Genomic DNA, 15,531 nt, shown 5'->3' with positions numbered 1-15,531 from the left:
TTAATGTTTATTTTATTTCTGAGAGAGAGAGAGAGACGGCAGCAGGGGAGGGGCAGAGAGAGAGGGGAGACACAGAATCCGAAGCAGGCTCCAGGTTCTGAGCTGTCAGCACAGAGCCCGACACGGGGTTCGAACTCACGAACCGTGAGATCATGACCTGAGCGAAAGTCGGGCGCTTAACAGACTGAGTCACCCAGGGAGACACTCAAGCAATTTAAATCTCCTTCACTTCTCTTGACCACTCTGGGATAGGTACTCATAGTATCCCCATTTCAGAGATGAAGAAATTGAGTCACAGGGAAAGTGTTGGGATTGACGATAACAGCCTGATTGAAGAGCCTGCAGTATTCTTTAAACTATTTTTAAAATGTTTTTGAAGTATGATTAACATACAGTGTTACATTAGTTTCTGTTATACAATATGGTGATTCAACAATTCTATACATTTCTCAGTACCTATCATGATAAGTGCACTCGTAATCCCTTTACCTATTTCACCCGTATCCCCATTCAGCTCCCCTCTGGCAGCCATCAGTTTGTTCTTTGAATTTAATAGTTTGGTTTTTCTGTTCGTCTCTTTTTTTCTTTGTTCGTTTGATTTGTTTCTTAAATTCTACATATGAGTGAAATCACGTGGTATTCGTCTTTCTCTGTCTGACTTATTTCATCTAGCATTATGCCCTCTAGGTTCATCCAGGTTGTTGCACACAGTAAGATCTCATTCTTTTTTACGGCTGAGGACTATTCAACACATGTATTATAATAGGAGAAGATAGGCTAAAATAGGCAGAGAGGAAAGGATTAGGATCTGAGTTCACGGTGGGGGGGGGGGGGGGGATAATTTTTTTTAAAAAAACGGGGGGTGGGTCACCACACAACAAACCCCCCCCAGGGTTTAGGCCCCTTTTAATTATTTAAACCCCCCCCCCCCCCCCCACCTCTGATTTCCCTCAGGAATTTGACAAAAGACCTAGGTTCCGCCAGAAACACCCCTCATACAATGGAAACTAGCCAATCGGGGACGGAGAACTCAGCACCTAGCCAACAAGGGTAGAACGTGAGAAGGAACAAGGGAGAAGTGAAGGGGAGGGGGAGGGCTGACCAGAACCTTATAAAACAAGGACCCTTGCCTATAGTCCTGGGGCATTCACTTCTGAATGTCCCTTCTCTGTAAAGAGAGCTTTCCTGCTATTCTTCCTTTCTAATCTTATACTCTGATAAACTTTTGCCTGCTGCTCATTTTGTGTCCACCTCTTCATTCTTTAAAGTGGCAAGACAACAAATCCCGGGTATTGTGGTAAAAAAAAAAATCCTCCAACAGTATTGTATATTTATAATACTCCATTATATAGATACATATATAATGTGTGCATATATATATACACACACACATACACATACACACACACACACACATATATATATCCACCACCAGCCCCCCCCACACATATCAGTAACCCACATCACAGTGGAACATTTGTTGTATTCAATGAACCAACATCAACAGACACATCTTTATTTTTCAAAGTCCATAGTTTACATTAGGGTTTACTCTTGGTGTTATACATTCTATGGATTTAAACAAATGTATGATGAACTGTATCCACCATTGTAGTATCATAGAGTCTTACTGTCCTAAAAATCCTCTGTGCTCTGTTAATCCCTGTCCCCCATCCCCCAACCACTGACAAACATTGATATTTTTACTGTCTTCATTGTTTTGCCCTTTCCAGAATGTCACAGAACTGGAATTACACAGGGTGTAGCCTTTCAGACCGACTTCTTTCGCTTAGTAGCATGCATTTAACTTACCACCATGTCTGTTCATGGCTTGATAGCTCATTTCTTTTTAGAGTTGTCTCACATTTCATTGTCTGGAATTACCACGGTTCATTTATCCATTCACCTACCAAAGGACATCTTAATTGCTTAACTGGCAATCATGAACAAAAATATCACAAACATCTGTGTGCAGGGCTTTGTGTGGACATAATTGCCAATTCATGTGGGTAAATCCCAAGACACATGATTACTGGGTCATATGGTTAAGAGTATATTTAGTTCTGTAAGAAATTACCAAATTGTCTTCCAAAGTGGCTATACCATCCTGTGTTTCCACCAGCAATCTCTGAGAGTTCCTGTTGCTCTACCTTCTTCACCAACATTCGGTGTTGTCACTGTTCAGGATTTCGCCCATTCTAAGTATGTAGTGGTATCTCATTGTTTTCACTTGCGGTTCCCCAATAACATGATGTTGAGCATCTTTTTGTACCCTCACTTGCCATCAGTAGATCTTCTTTGGTGAGGTATATGTTCTGGTCTTTGGCACATTTTTAACTTAGGTTTTTAATTTTCTTATTGCTGTTTTAAGAGTTCTTAGTATATTTTTAAATAATAGTCCTTTATCAGACGCATGTTTTGCAAATATTTTCCCCCAGTTTATGGCTTGTCTTCTCATTCTCCTGAAATTGTCTTTTGCAGAGTAGAGTTTTTTAATTTTAATGAAATCCAAGCTATCAATTATTTCTTTCATTAATTGTGCTTTTGGTGTTGTATTTAAAGTCTTGCATTATCTTCTAGAAGTTTTATGGTTTTGCATTCTACATTTAGGTCTGTTAATCCAATTTGAGTTCATTTTTATGAAGGGTGTAAGGTCTATGTCTAGATTCACTTTTTGTTGTTTGGCATGTAGATACCCACTTGTTCCAGTACCATCTGTTGAAAAGAGTATTTTGCTCTATTGTGTTATCTTTGTTCTTTTGTCAAAGATCAATTAATTATATTTACGTGGGTCTATTTCCGGGCTTTCTATTCTGTTCCAGTGATCTATTTGTCTCTTCTTTTCATCGATACCACACTGTTTTCATTACTGTAACTTTATCATAAGTCTTGAAGTCAGGTAGTTTCAGTCCTGCAACTTTGTTTTTCTTCAATATTGCGTTGGCTATTCTGAGTCATTTGTCCCTCCATATAAACTCTAGAATCAGTTGGCCAATATCCACAAAATGACCTTCCGGGATTCTTATTGAGATTTCATTGAATCTATAGATCAACTTGGGAAGAATTGACAATAGTGAGCCTTCCTATCTATTAATAGGGAACATCTCCCCATTTATTTGGTTCTTCTTTGATACCTTCCACTAGAGCTGTATAGCTTTTCTGATATAGATCTTGTGCATATTTTTTTAGGCTTATACCTAAGTATCTTATTTTGGGAGGTGATAATATAAATGATAATATGCTTTTATTTTCAAATCTCTCTTATTCATTGCTGTTATATACAAAAGCAATTGACTTTTGTACATCAACCTTGTGCCTTACAACCTTGCTTAATTGCTTCTTAATTCCAGGATGGGTTTTTTGTCAGTTCTTTCAGATTGTCTACATGGGTGATCATGTCATCCGTGCACATAGTTTTCTTTCTTCCTTCCCAGTCTGTATACCTTTTATCTCCATTACCTGTCTGATGGTATTAGCTAAAACTTCCAGTGCAACGTTCTAAAGTAGTTGTGAGAGTGGACATCCTTGCCTTGTTTCTAATCTAAGCGGAATGTTTCTAGTTTTTCACCGTGAAGTATGATGTTAGCTGTAGATTTTTTTGTTGCTACTCTTTACGATGTAAAGGAAGTTCCCCTCTATTCCTAGTTTACTGAGTTTTTATCAGGAATGGGTGCCGGTGTTTGTCAAATGCCTTTTCTGTATCTATTGATTCTGCATCATATGAGTTTTTATTTCTTTGCCTATTGGTGTGATGGATTTGCATTAGTTGATTATCAAACATTAAACCAGCTCTACATGCTTGAGACAGATTTCAGTTGGTGGCTGTGATGTATAATTATTTTTATATATTGTTGGATTCAACTTGCCAGTATTTTGTTGTAGATTTTTATATCTATGTTTATGTGAGATATTGATCTGTAGTTTTGTTTTGTGTTTTTTTCATAATGCTGTTTTTCTGATTTTAGTATTCGGGTAATGCTGATCTCATTAAATAAGTCAGGAAGTATTTCTTCTGTTTCCGTCTTCTGATACAGACTGTACAGAATTGGTAAAATTTTCTTTCAGTGTTTGGTAGAACTCATCAAAGGCCCCATTGGGGCCTGAGCTTTCTGTTTTGGACAGGTATTAATTATTAATTATATTTCTTTAATAAATATAGGCCTACTCAGATTGTCTATATATTCTTCATCTTTTGATAAACAGTTTAATAAAACTATTCAGTTCCGCTCCTCTATGTCAGATATTGTGCCAGCACTTAAGAGAATATATTCATGCACGTTATATAATTTATTCTCATTACAACCCTGTGAAATGTTATCACCCATGTTTTATGAATAAAACAACTGAGGCCAAGAGAAATTCAGTAACTTGCAAATGGTTGCGGAACTAGTAAGTCGAACAGCTAGTACCCTATCTCTAAGTCATGCAACTGTTTGATAAATATTTTAGTTCCCTAGCTAAAAGGCTTTACTTAAGCAAGAAGTATATAATATTTTCATTATGAGCACATACTAACTGATACTTCATTCACCCAACAAATATGTATGGAGTGATTATCATATTAAGAGCACTAGGATGTGAGCCTTTGGAGAAGCTGGGGTGTGAACTTTTGGATTGTGACCTTGCACTGCAAGGATGTGTCAGAGATTGAATTAGTTAATGTTTCAATGACTTTTATTTATTTTTCTCTTTTTTTTTCCCCTCTGAACATTCGTGGTATTATATCTGCCCTTTCCCTAAACCTTCATTTCCTTATCTGCAGAATGGGAATAACCATACCTTCCCAAAGGATTCTTACGAAAACTAAATGAATTAATACACTTATCCATGTTACAGTGAGCATAATTCTGACAACTAGTTAATGCTTAATCAGCGTTAAGGCACACTAGTAGTTCAAACCAAAGCAAAGCAGAACGCTATTTAGCTGCAATCGTTTTAAAAATAAAAATTGTGTGGAGAATACTTTAGCCACCTAACTGGTATTGTCTTCACACAATACTGAGCAACAAAATATTTTGAAAGAATTAATTAAAACTCAAGTTCCATTCATAGCTACAGAACTCCAGTAACTGAATTGACTAAATTTTATTTTTCAATCCGGTTCATTTAGCACCATGTACCACAATTACCCATTGTAATAGAAATCAATCTCTCTAACATAATTCCATGGCTTTCAACTTGGAACCACATTTATTATTTTTAATTGTTACTAATATTTATAAGAATAGCTAATATTAATAAGAATTATTATTCTAAATTTAATAACAGTATGAGTTTTACCTTATTCACTCTGTGCAAATGAAAATCTCATGAGATAGGATTGTCTAAATAATCAGTTAAAATAATGAAAATGAATTTTAGGGGATTAAAAGAAATAACTGTTATTAAAATTGTAATAGTTAAGAAACAACATGTTATTCAGGGATTGGTTTCTAATATTTATCATTCATTTGATTTTTTTTTTTTTAGTAAGCAAGAGTGCTTCATTCAGGGTGAGCAGTTCTAATATAAAATATATATACTGATGCAAGCAATATGTTGAGGCTGATCAACAAAACATATTATCATCTTGTAAAGAAAATATGTACAACCCCTGGTGTGTTTAAATTAATAAAAATTCAATCTACACATAAATGTTCAAGAGCACGTTTCATGTCTTTATCAAACAATCAGAAGATATATATATATATATATATATATATATATATATATATATATTATGATACCAGCTAATCTTTATTGAGCACTATATGCTAGGCACTGATAAAAGCATTTACTTAATTCATTCAACAACCCAAGAGGTGGGTACTCTTGGTACTGTATGCAAAATTAGTAATAGATAATAATAAAAGAAAAGTCGATTTTGTTTTTACAGTCCTTAAAATCTACTTAAGGGAATAGACATAAATACTCAGCCATTAAATAATAAGCCATAAAGTGTGAAAAGGAAAGTGCCCAATTGACTACCAGTTAAATGGTACACTAAATGTATTGGAGACAAAGGAGGGAGAATTCTTAACCTGAGAATAGCCAGTAATAACAACCAACTTTGTGCGAGCAATTATACGTGCCAGCACAGTTCAAAGAACTTGATACATATATATACACACTTATTTAATCCTGACAAAAATCCTTAAGGTAAATACTATTATCCCAGGTTGTTGTTTTATTCTGAAGATGTTGTTACATAGGTAAATTATGCATTTATTGTACCCTAGGGAATCGGCAGAAAATATTTATTAGCCCATTTAAAACTTTGTCTAGCTCTAATTTGGACTTTGAAGAGAGCAAAATAAGTGCGAGCATTATAAAGTCACTAGGAAACACTTTCAGTGCTTTTCCTGGAAAGAGGGAGAGAGGCAATGAAGCAAAGTAAAAGGATATCTTTTCAGCCTTCCCTTCACCTTTCCTCACATTGGCTGTCCTGCCTGTCCAGTCTGGCCCAGAAATGAGATCATCAGAGAGGCTTTCACAACACTGTTGGGACAGAGATGGTCACTATTCAAGAGCAACCCTGTTCCATCCTTCATATAGTTCAGCATTTACGGTTGAGTATTTATCATAGTTATCTACTCAGCAGGGTAGGAAAGTGATTACACAAAAAACAGGGCTGGTCCCTGGTGAGTTCCTGTTTCAGTTGGGTTGATATTCCCTGGCAATTCCACAATAGAGAAGGGAAGAAATTAAAGGTAACTGGACACCATCAAGAACCAACATTTGGCTTTCCCCTAGCTAATGTCTGCTAAATGTATGAGTACCTTGCCTATTAGGCCCAACATCGAATGACTGAGTTCATTTAATATGCAAAAAAAAAAAAAAAAAAGAAAGAAAGAAAAGAAAAGAGGAAGAAAAAAAAGAACCGTATGGGATCTGAGTGAAAACATCTGATATTAAGAGTGCTTATCATTTTTACATGAGATTAAACACAATACCTAAATCTCAGAAACCCAAATACTTAGTTCAAGCAATGTTTAAACCATATACTTAGGAAAGGCAATTCCTTGTTTCTAGGCGATTTCTTGGATGATGCATAATGCATGCAGAGAGGGAAGAAAAGCTGGCTAATCCCCCAAATTATCACCAGTCTCATCTCACCGATCAAATGAAAAGATTATTGTACTTTGTGTATTCTTTTTGAATAGGAATTCATGAAATGTTTAACAGAGAAAATGATCCTTTGGGGTACATTATTAATAAATACTGTGGATCAAAGATTGTCTAGTGGAATTTTGACTGGAATGCATAAAGAGGCAAAAATCTAATGAACACTGAGGCAAATTTTGTATTTTCAATACTTAGTAAGGATACAGTTACATGAATATTTCATGACAGTAATGTATTTTCAAACTTTTTTTCCCTTCTTATAAAATTAGCATACACTTAACCATGGAAAATTTAGAAAGTATGGAGAGGAGAAAAATAGAAAATAGAAAGGAGGAATAATCCTTAATAATCCCATCTCCCTGAGTCCACTGTTGATATTTTGGCATATTTCTTATCTGTATTTTATCCGTGCACATTTTTTTTCTTAAACACAATGCAGATTATATCTACATAAAATTTGTTTTTACTCCTTTGTATTGCCTATCTACCAGAAGCATTTCCTCAAACCAATGAAAACTTTTTATAAACATTAGTTTTAATGACTGCATAATATTTCACAGTAGGTATATATTACTAAGCATCACTTATTTAAACATTGTCATCTATGCTACATATTAAATCTATTTCTCCTTTTGTTTTTTTGTTATTCTAAATAATTCTGGAGTTAATGACTTTTTGCATAAATCTTTGTGCTCATTTCTGACTATTTCCTTGAGCTACATCCCAGGGAGAAAAATTAATAGGTCAAAGAGGATGAATATTTTCAAGCATTTAGGTCACATTGCTAAATCCCAAGTGATTTTACAGACTGACACTGTCTTGGGAGTATGCAGTATATAGGAGCTCACTTCCCTACATGCTCAAAAGAAAGATTGCAAAGCTTGTAATCTTTGTTAATCATAGGTTTTCTGGACCTGTATTGCATCACATGTAATGAATAGAGTATCAAAAATGGCAGGTAACCGATGTTTTGAGTTGGTAAGAGCCATAAAAAAAGTGGACATTATTTTATATTAGTAAATAATAATGAGGATGCAAACAGTCACTAAGGACCAAGACTAGCAGATTTAAAATGTTCTCCTTAAGAGTAGTCATAGCTGCACTTGAGTTATCTGATGGAAGTCATCTCGTCAGAGTCCCATTGCCTGAGCCAAATCATTCCCCTAATTTAACCTGGGCTTGAAAAATATTTTTTTCAATAAAAGTTTTATGCATCTTTATTGAAGAAAATTCACAAAATGAATAGTTGATATTCACAAAATGAATAGTTGAAGGTAAAGGGGGAAAAAATCACCATCCGAAGATAACAATGACCATTTTGGCACATACATTTTCTTTTCTTTTTCTAGCTATTTTATTACATTTTTCCATTCTGCACCTTGCTTTTGTCATAAAACGTGCTTTTTCTAATTCTATTAAAATTTTTTCATAATCATTATTCTAATGGATAAATAATACTCCATTATCATAGATCATATATCAACATGTATATAACCTAATATGGGACATTTAGGTTGTTTCCAAATATTATAATATTTTATGCAATATTTATATTATTAATAAAGCTACATCTCCGTGCATAAAACTCTTTCTGTGCTTAGCTTATTTTCTCAATATAAGTTTTCAGAGACAGAGCTACTACTTGAAACAACGTGTAAGTTTTAAGGCTTTTGATATTTTTAAGCAAGTTGATTTTTTTTCCCAATCAAAGCCCCATGACATATGCAAGTCTTTGTCTCTAATTTGTGAAGGAAGAACCTCAGGTGGAAAGATAAATGATATATATGAAACCAAGTAAACTGATGGAAAACATGAGATGGACTGTTCAAAGAGGTTTTGGCATTGGAAAGATCCTAGACTCTCTCTATATCTCTGAAATAAGACTTCCTATCAAGCTAAGAGATAAGCTGAAATTGCACTGTTCATCTGGGGCAAAAGTCAGAGTGAACTTCCCTGTTCTGTGAGAGTGAGTTTATTGCAAGATTCTTTTAACCATGAAGCAAAAGGAAAAAATACTATCTACAACCATGCTTGCTTGATGAGATATGCCAAATGAGCAGGATAAACCATGCATGAACAAAGGAAAATACACACTTTATGTGAAAACTATACCCCGCGACACACATAGATTTGATATACATTATATGTTTTAAAAAGTTATGATTCATTATGAAGAGAGAAAGAACACAAACATAAGCAAATGATACGAACAGGCAATTTATAAACTAATAAAATGAGTAATAATCAAGACAAAACCCACAAAATTTTATTAGAAATCAACAAAATGCAAAGTAAGGCAAGTGGATATTTTCACACACAAACCGATACAAGTTTTCTAGAGGGCAATTTGGCAATAAGCAATATGATTCTTACATTTTCCTCAGCTTCTGAATGAGGAATTCTCCTTCTAACTTATATTAAGAAAATAATCAAAGACTTGCAAAAAATTTTTATGTGGCTGGGTGCTCACCATGGCATTATTTGTAAAAATGACAAAGTAGAAATCAAGCATATGCCCCGTAGGGTACAAATGATGGGATATTATTAATGATTGCAATATGTTTTAAATGAATTATGAATGTCAAAGGAAATTTTCAATAATACAATTTAACAGAAAAATTCTGACAATAGTACTGAATCTATCCATCTATCCAAAAACATTAATAGTAACTACATCTTAGTGAAATTTTAAACATTTTTAAACATTTTCTCAAATAATTAGCATAATCTTATTTACCAATTATGAACCTGTAAATAAAGGGTACAGAATTTTCATTAATATTTCCTTTTTTCAATCACACATGACATATCTTTGGTATTTATCATGTGTCATGTTGGAAAATATTTGTCAGATATTTATCTATTTATTCAAAGATTATTAGAGTAACGTTGAATAACAAAACTTCCACAATCTTTATTATTCTTATTTCATGGTAGGTGCATATGGGTTGGAAGAGGGGAGAATCCAGCTATACTGATCTTGAAAAAAGCTTTCCATTTAGATGGTCTAAATCAAGATAAATCAGCCCCTCTTCCCACGTCACTCTCACCCATCATATCCCAGCTCTTCAGGAACCAGGATCCCCAAGAGGTAAAGGGTCCCAAGCAGCAGCTTCATTCTCCTGCAGAAAGAACTAGATAATCCTGGGCTTCTCTTGCAGGTTAATGGACCAAGCACCTCTGAGAATGCATAAAGGCAGAGGCTCTCACAGTCAAGATAAGATAAGTCAGTTAATGGATGTCTCAGCAGAATTTTATGTGAGCAGTTGCTTTATTAACTCTATCGTGTCCTCAAATAGCTTTTTTTTTTTCTTAAGTAGTGGAAAACACTACCATTTTATTTTTCATTTCTCCTTGAAAACCAAATTCAGGGGCGGCTGGGTGGCGCAGTCGGTTAAGCGTCCGACTTCAGTCAGGTCACGATCTCGCGGTCCGTGAGTTCGAGCCCCGCGTCGGGCTCTGGGCTGGTGGCTCAGAGCCTGGAGCCTGTTTCCGATTCTGTGTCTCCCTCTCTCTCTGCCCCTCCCCCGTTCATGCTCTGTCTCTCTCTGTCCCAAAAATAAATAAACGTTGAAAAAAAAATTAAAAAAAAAAAAAAAAAAAAAGAAAACCAAATTCATACAAGCTCTTGGCTCCACTAGATCCGGAAAGAAGTTCTTCCCTACGTGAAGTCCTCATTGCCAGGCATCCCCATCACCTGTATTTACTTAGAAGCTGATTATTCCTGCTGTTCTCTCCACACAGGTCTCTGAGCATAATGGGTTGTATGTCTTCTGCTCTGGGTACGGTGGGTGTGGTTATTATCAGGATTTCCACTCCCCTCTTAAAGCTTTACGTTGGGTCAAATTCCTTCTCTTGTTCTGAGAAATCACCCCACCAGCTTCTTAAACAAATCCAGGTCTCTCTAAATCTGAGCAGTGAAAACATTTTAAATCCCTTCCAAGTGGATTTTCCCACACACCCCTCTCACATAAAGGACTCTGTCACACACCCCACCATGTTTCCAGACAAACCCAGGATATGCCTGAATCTCAGTGATCACTAACAAGTAAAAGTTCAAGTTAAGATTGTTGTTAAAAGTCTAATTGAGCAAGGCAAGCTTTTGTGCAGAGAAGTGGAGGATTTAAACAGAGTCTTTGGCATTTGGGGACTTAGTCTAAATCCTGTGCTCCATATTCATTCATTTATTCGTTCATTCATTCTACAACAGTGTAACAAATACCAACTACACACCGGGCATTAGTACAAAGATGAAAACATACAAAGATGAATGAGGCAGACCATGACTCTGCTTTATGGAATTCACAATAGAGTGGAGAGAACAATAAACACGTGTGCAAACAATTTCAAGTACAATTTCAAGTAAAGGGAATCAAATTAAGGAGCTAGAGAGTGATCATGGGCCAAGACCATACTGAGATGGAGAGGTCTGTCCTGATTTAAGATAATATTTTTTAAATGTTTATTTGTGTATTTTGAGAGACAGAGAGAGAGAGAGTAAGCGTGAACAGGGGAGGAGCAGAGAGAGAAGGAGAGAGAGAGAATTCCAAGCAATCTCTGATCTGTCAGCAGAGCCCAATGTGGGGTTTGAACCCATGAACCACAAAGTCATGACCTGAGCTGAAATCTAGAGTTGGATACTTAACCTACTGAGCCCCTTATTTAAGATGATTTTTGAGTTAAGTTCTAAACGATATGGTTCATGCAAAGGGTTGTAGGAAAAGTATGGTAGGTGATGGGGCAGCATGTGTAGGGGTCCCCGGGAAGAAATAAGTTTGGTGCCGTTGAGGAACCGGAAGAAAGCCAGTATTTGAGTGAAGTGGGACTTAGAGAGTGATGGAAGATGGGGTCAAGGAGATAGGCAAGGGCACAGGTCTTGTAGACACCATGAGCCATAGTACGGACTTTGAATATTATTCCAAGAAATCACTGAAAAGGTTTTGCTTTTATATTTTAAATAATTTGCCTGGCTGCAGTGTAGAGAGTAGGCAAGAATGGAAACACAGAGGCCAGCTGGGAGGACACCATAGCAGTCCAAGGGAGAGAGGATGGGGCCTCGGGTTAGTCAGTCACACTGATATCATGTGACATGGCCACACTGGGAATTTATTTTAAAAGCAGACTCAACAAACTTGCTTATGGAATACTAATGAAGTGTGAGGGAATTAGGAAACTCAAGAACAACTCGTAGACTTTGGGACTACAAAATGGAATGACTAGTGGTGACTTCTTATGAGATGGCGGAAATTGAGGGAGATGAGATTTGAAGAAGGGGAAACTCAAGAATTATGTTTGGCTCTGATAAGTTGAAGGTGCTTATTATTATACATCCAGGGGATTGTCATGTGGGCAGCAACAATGGCAGGCTGGAGCTGAGGAAAGTTGGAGTGAGGTGCATAAATTTGTGACTCTTCAGCTTGCAAAAGATGATGCCTGAGGCCACATGAGGAGCTCATCTAGGGTGTGAACATAGATCAGGAAGGCAAGCACGAAGACTGAGCCTTGGGCTGGTCTAACATTTAGAGGTCTGGGTAGAAGAGAGGAATTCAGCAATGGAAATTGAGAAAGTGAAGTAGGTGGAAAACTGAGAGACTGTTGTATCCCAGAAGCCAAGTGAGAAAAGCATTTTAAGAAAGTGGGAGTTACCAGCTGGGCCAAATGTTGTTCAGAAGTGGAGTCAGATGAGGACTGAGAACTAGCAGTCTCATCCAGCAGGATAGAGGCTCCTGGAGACCTAGAAAAGAGCAATTTCAGTCAACATGTGGTAGGGACAAAAGCCTGACTGGAGTTGGTTAAAGAAGGAAAGCAAAGTGAGAAAGTGGAGGCAGCGAGTATAGAAAACTGCATCAGCATAGCTTGCCTAATGGAAACTTCATTGTTATGATCTTCCGCCATCCCTTTGGGATATTGTCAAGTCAGAAATCTTGAGTTCATTTTTTTTTTTTTTAATTAAATTCGAGTTTGTTAACATACAGTGTAATCCTGGCTTCAGGAGTAGAACCATCTTGCACATGACATCCAGCGCTCATCCGGAAAAGTGCCCTCTTTGATGCCCGACACCCATTTAGCCCATCCCCCCCACCCACCTCCCCTCCATCAACCCTCAGTTTGTTCTCTGTGTGTCAGAGTGTCTTCTGGTAAAATCAGATAAAAACAGAGAGGGAGGCAAACCACTGAATTCAAATTTTGATGATGTCCAGCATGAGAGGTAAGATGCAACACCCGACACTTTTCCCCTCACCCAAGTGCGGGGACAGAGCAGCCACCTCAGAGTCTTCATTCTGAAGCAAAGGTTTTAATGGAGCCGTGAGTTCCACAGAGGAAGAGTGGAAGAGAGGAGTTGAGGGTGTTTTCTTTCCAGTCTCCTCTCTGCCGTGAGGCAGAGAGGCAGAGAGGCGTATGGGGGTAGTCCAAATAAAAGGTGAGATTAGAATAGGCTTCCCCCTCCATCAGATATGTGACTCTATGCAGTTATTCTGAAGCTAAAGAACGCAAATAAAAATAAGAAATACATGAAAATGCACAAACAATATATACAAATTGCTATTAGAAGCCTACAAATAATTTTTAAAACTATGTTATGAGACTTGGGTGCTCGGGTGGCTCAGTCAGTGAAGTGTCCAATTCTCGTATTTTAGCTCAGGTCATGATCTTATGGCTCATGAGATAGACCCCCATGTCGGGCTCTGAGCTGACAGCGTGGAGCCTGCTGGGGATTCTCTCTCCCTCTCTCTGCCCCTCCCTAACTCTCTCTCTTATGCACTTGCTCTCTCTCTCTCTCTCTCAAAATAAATAAACTAAATTTTAGAAATATGTTGTAAGCACATTTGGCATTGCTACACAGGGTTTTCCTAACAGTCACTGGTAATTGGATCTTCCTCAATCCTCGTGTCCAAATGCACTGCAGTATGTGGTTTCCTGCCAATTCACTGGCCAAAGATTATCTTTCTGCAACCTTATGGAATGAAACCAGTAACCTAGAGCACCCAGAGCCAATGAACTGGGACCACTGGACTCCTCACTAACAAGGGTGAATTATTATCACATCTTTCCCGGTGATTAGATTATTCCTCACTGTTGTGTTTTATGGCTTTCTAGTTAGTCATCTCAAACAATTTATTCACAATAGTAGTGTTTTTTATTATTGCTGTTTTATAGTTCCTATAACAGTAAAATTTATCCTCAACTCTATTATTACGATATTCAACTACTAATGGAATTTTTGTTTCTATTTGATTGTGTTTTAAAGCCATAACAATAAAATTTACTCCCAAAACTGTTACCGCAAGTTTTATGTTCTTTAAACTACGCGATAGCATGCTCACAAACACATGTGGTTCTTTAAACCCACATGAGAGAAGACCTGCCAAACCATAAACACTGTTTTATGGGGAAAAAAAAAATGGGAATTTGTTGCTATTATGGTGAGACCCATGTTCTTTGAGAGAATAAGTAATAGGATTAAAGAAATGAAAGAATCTTAGCGACTACTGATTTGGAGGATGATTGCGTTGTAATTGGCAGAAATATTTGTTTAAAAGATCAACCTCTTTTTATTACATGCCAAACCCTAGACATTTCCACCGTCTTCGTCCTCCAAAATAATGTGGCCTCAGAAGGAGGTCCATGATTTCCCATGGCTGATTGCCATATTTGTTGCAAAGAAGCTCTATGAAATATTAATAACAAAGACCAGGGTCATTTTGAAGGTAAACAACTTGAGTGGCCTAAAAGTTGAAAGTTATACAGCCAAGCCAGTTCACCACCTCTGCTGCTCCTTAGTTTTTTCCACTGACCTTGAACCCATGGACATTGCAGTAAAACTCATCGCTCGCCATGCACGTTTTATGCCTGGTGATGTGACTTTCACAACCGGGTCAAAGGGCTGGAACGTGAATCATCATCCACCCAGTGGAATAAAATACCAGCAGGAAGCAAGAAGGAGGTGTGTCAGACAGGCAAAAAGTGGGCTGTGTTTAAGGGTTTGGTCTCAGATGGATAATAGGTTGACTTATGGTCACAAGTAGGGACGCAGGCAGACTGCAGGGAGACACAGGCTAGTTGTCACTCAGCGATGATGGCCTTAGTGGCAGAAGAGGCAAACTCTAGATTTGGTGTGTGTGTGGCAGCACCTAGCATACATTCGTGTCCTGACAGAAGCTTCGGAGAATGCTGCTGTCATCTAAGACAATAGATGAGTGGATGGGTGGGTAGGTGGACGTGTGGATGCATGCATGCAGGAGTAGATGGAGGGATGCATGAATCTATATGCCTGTTATGGACAGACGGCATAAATCCATTGGCTAGATCCAGCCTCTCACCTTTATGGCTCGGCACTTAATTTTCTGTGACCATCCCCTTCCCTTCTGCCGGATGCGGTAGCCGTGATTATGCCAGCAGATTGAGATCTACTTTCAAGAGAAAAAC

At 37.4% G+C, this 15,531-nt stretch overlaps 1 protein-coding gene across 1 annotated transcript in view; it reads right to left on the bottom strand.

The window, feature by feature from the left end:
* Positions 1 to 15,531, bottom strand: part of CPO (carboxypeptidase O) — a 40,961-nt gene that overhangs the window by 14,588 nt on the left and 10,842 nt on the right. The gene's annotated exons all lie outside the window — the stretch shown is intronic.

The sequence above is a fragment of the Herpailurus yagouaroundi genome, unplaced genomic scaffold (assembly GCF_014898765.1).
Source record: "Herpailurus yagouaroundi ecotype Mexico unplaced genomic scaffold, PumYag 140, whole genome shotgun sequence".
Lineage (NCBI taxonomy): Eukaryota > Metazoa > Chordata > Mammalia > Carnivora > Felidae > Herpailurus > Herpailurus yagouaroundi.
Note: the sequence above shows the minus strand (reverse complement) of the source record. Positions and strands in the feature narration are given on the sequence as shown.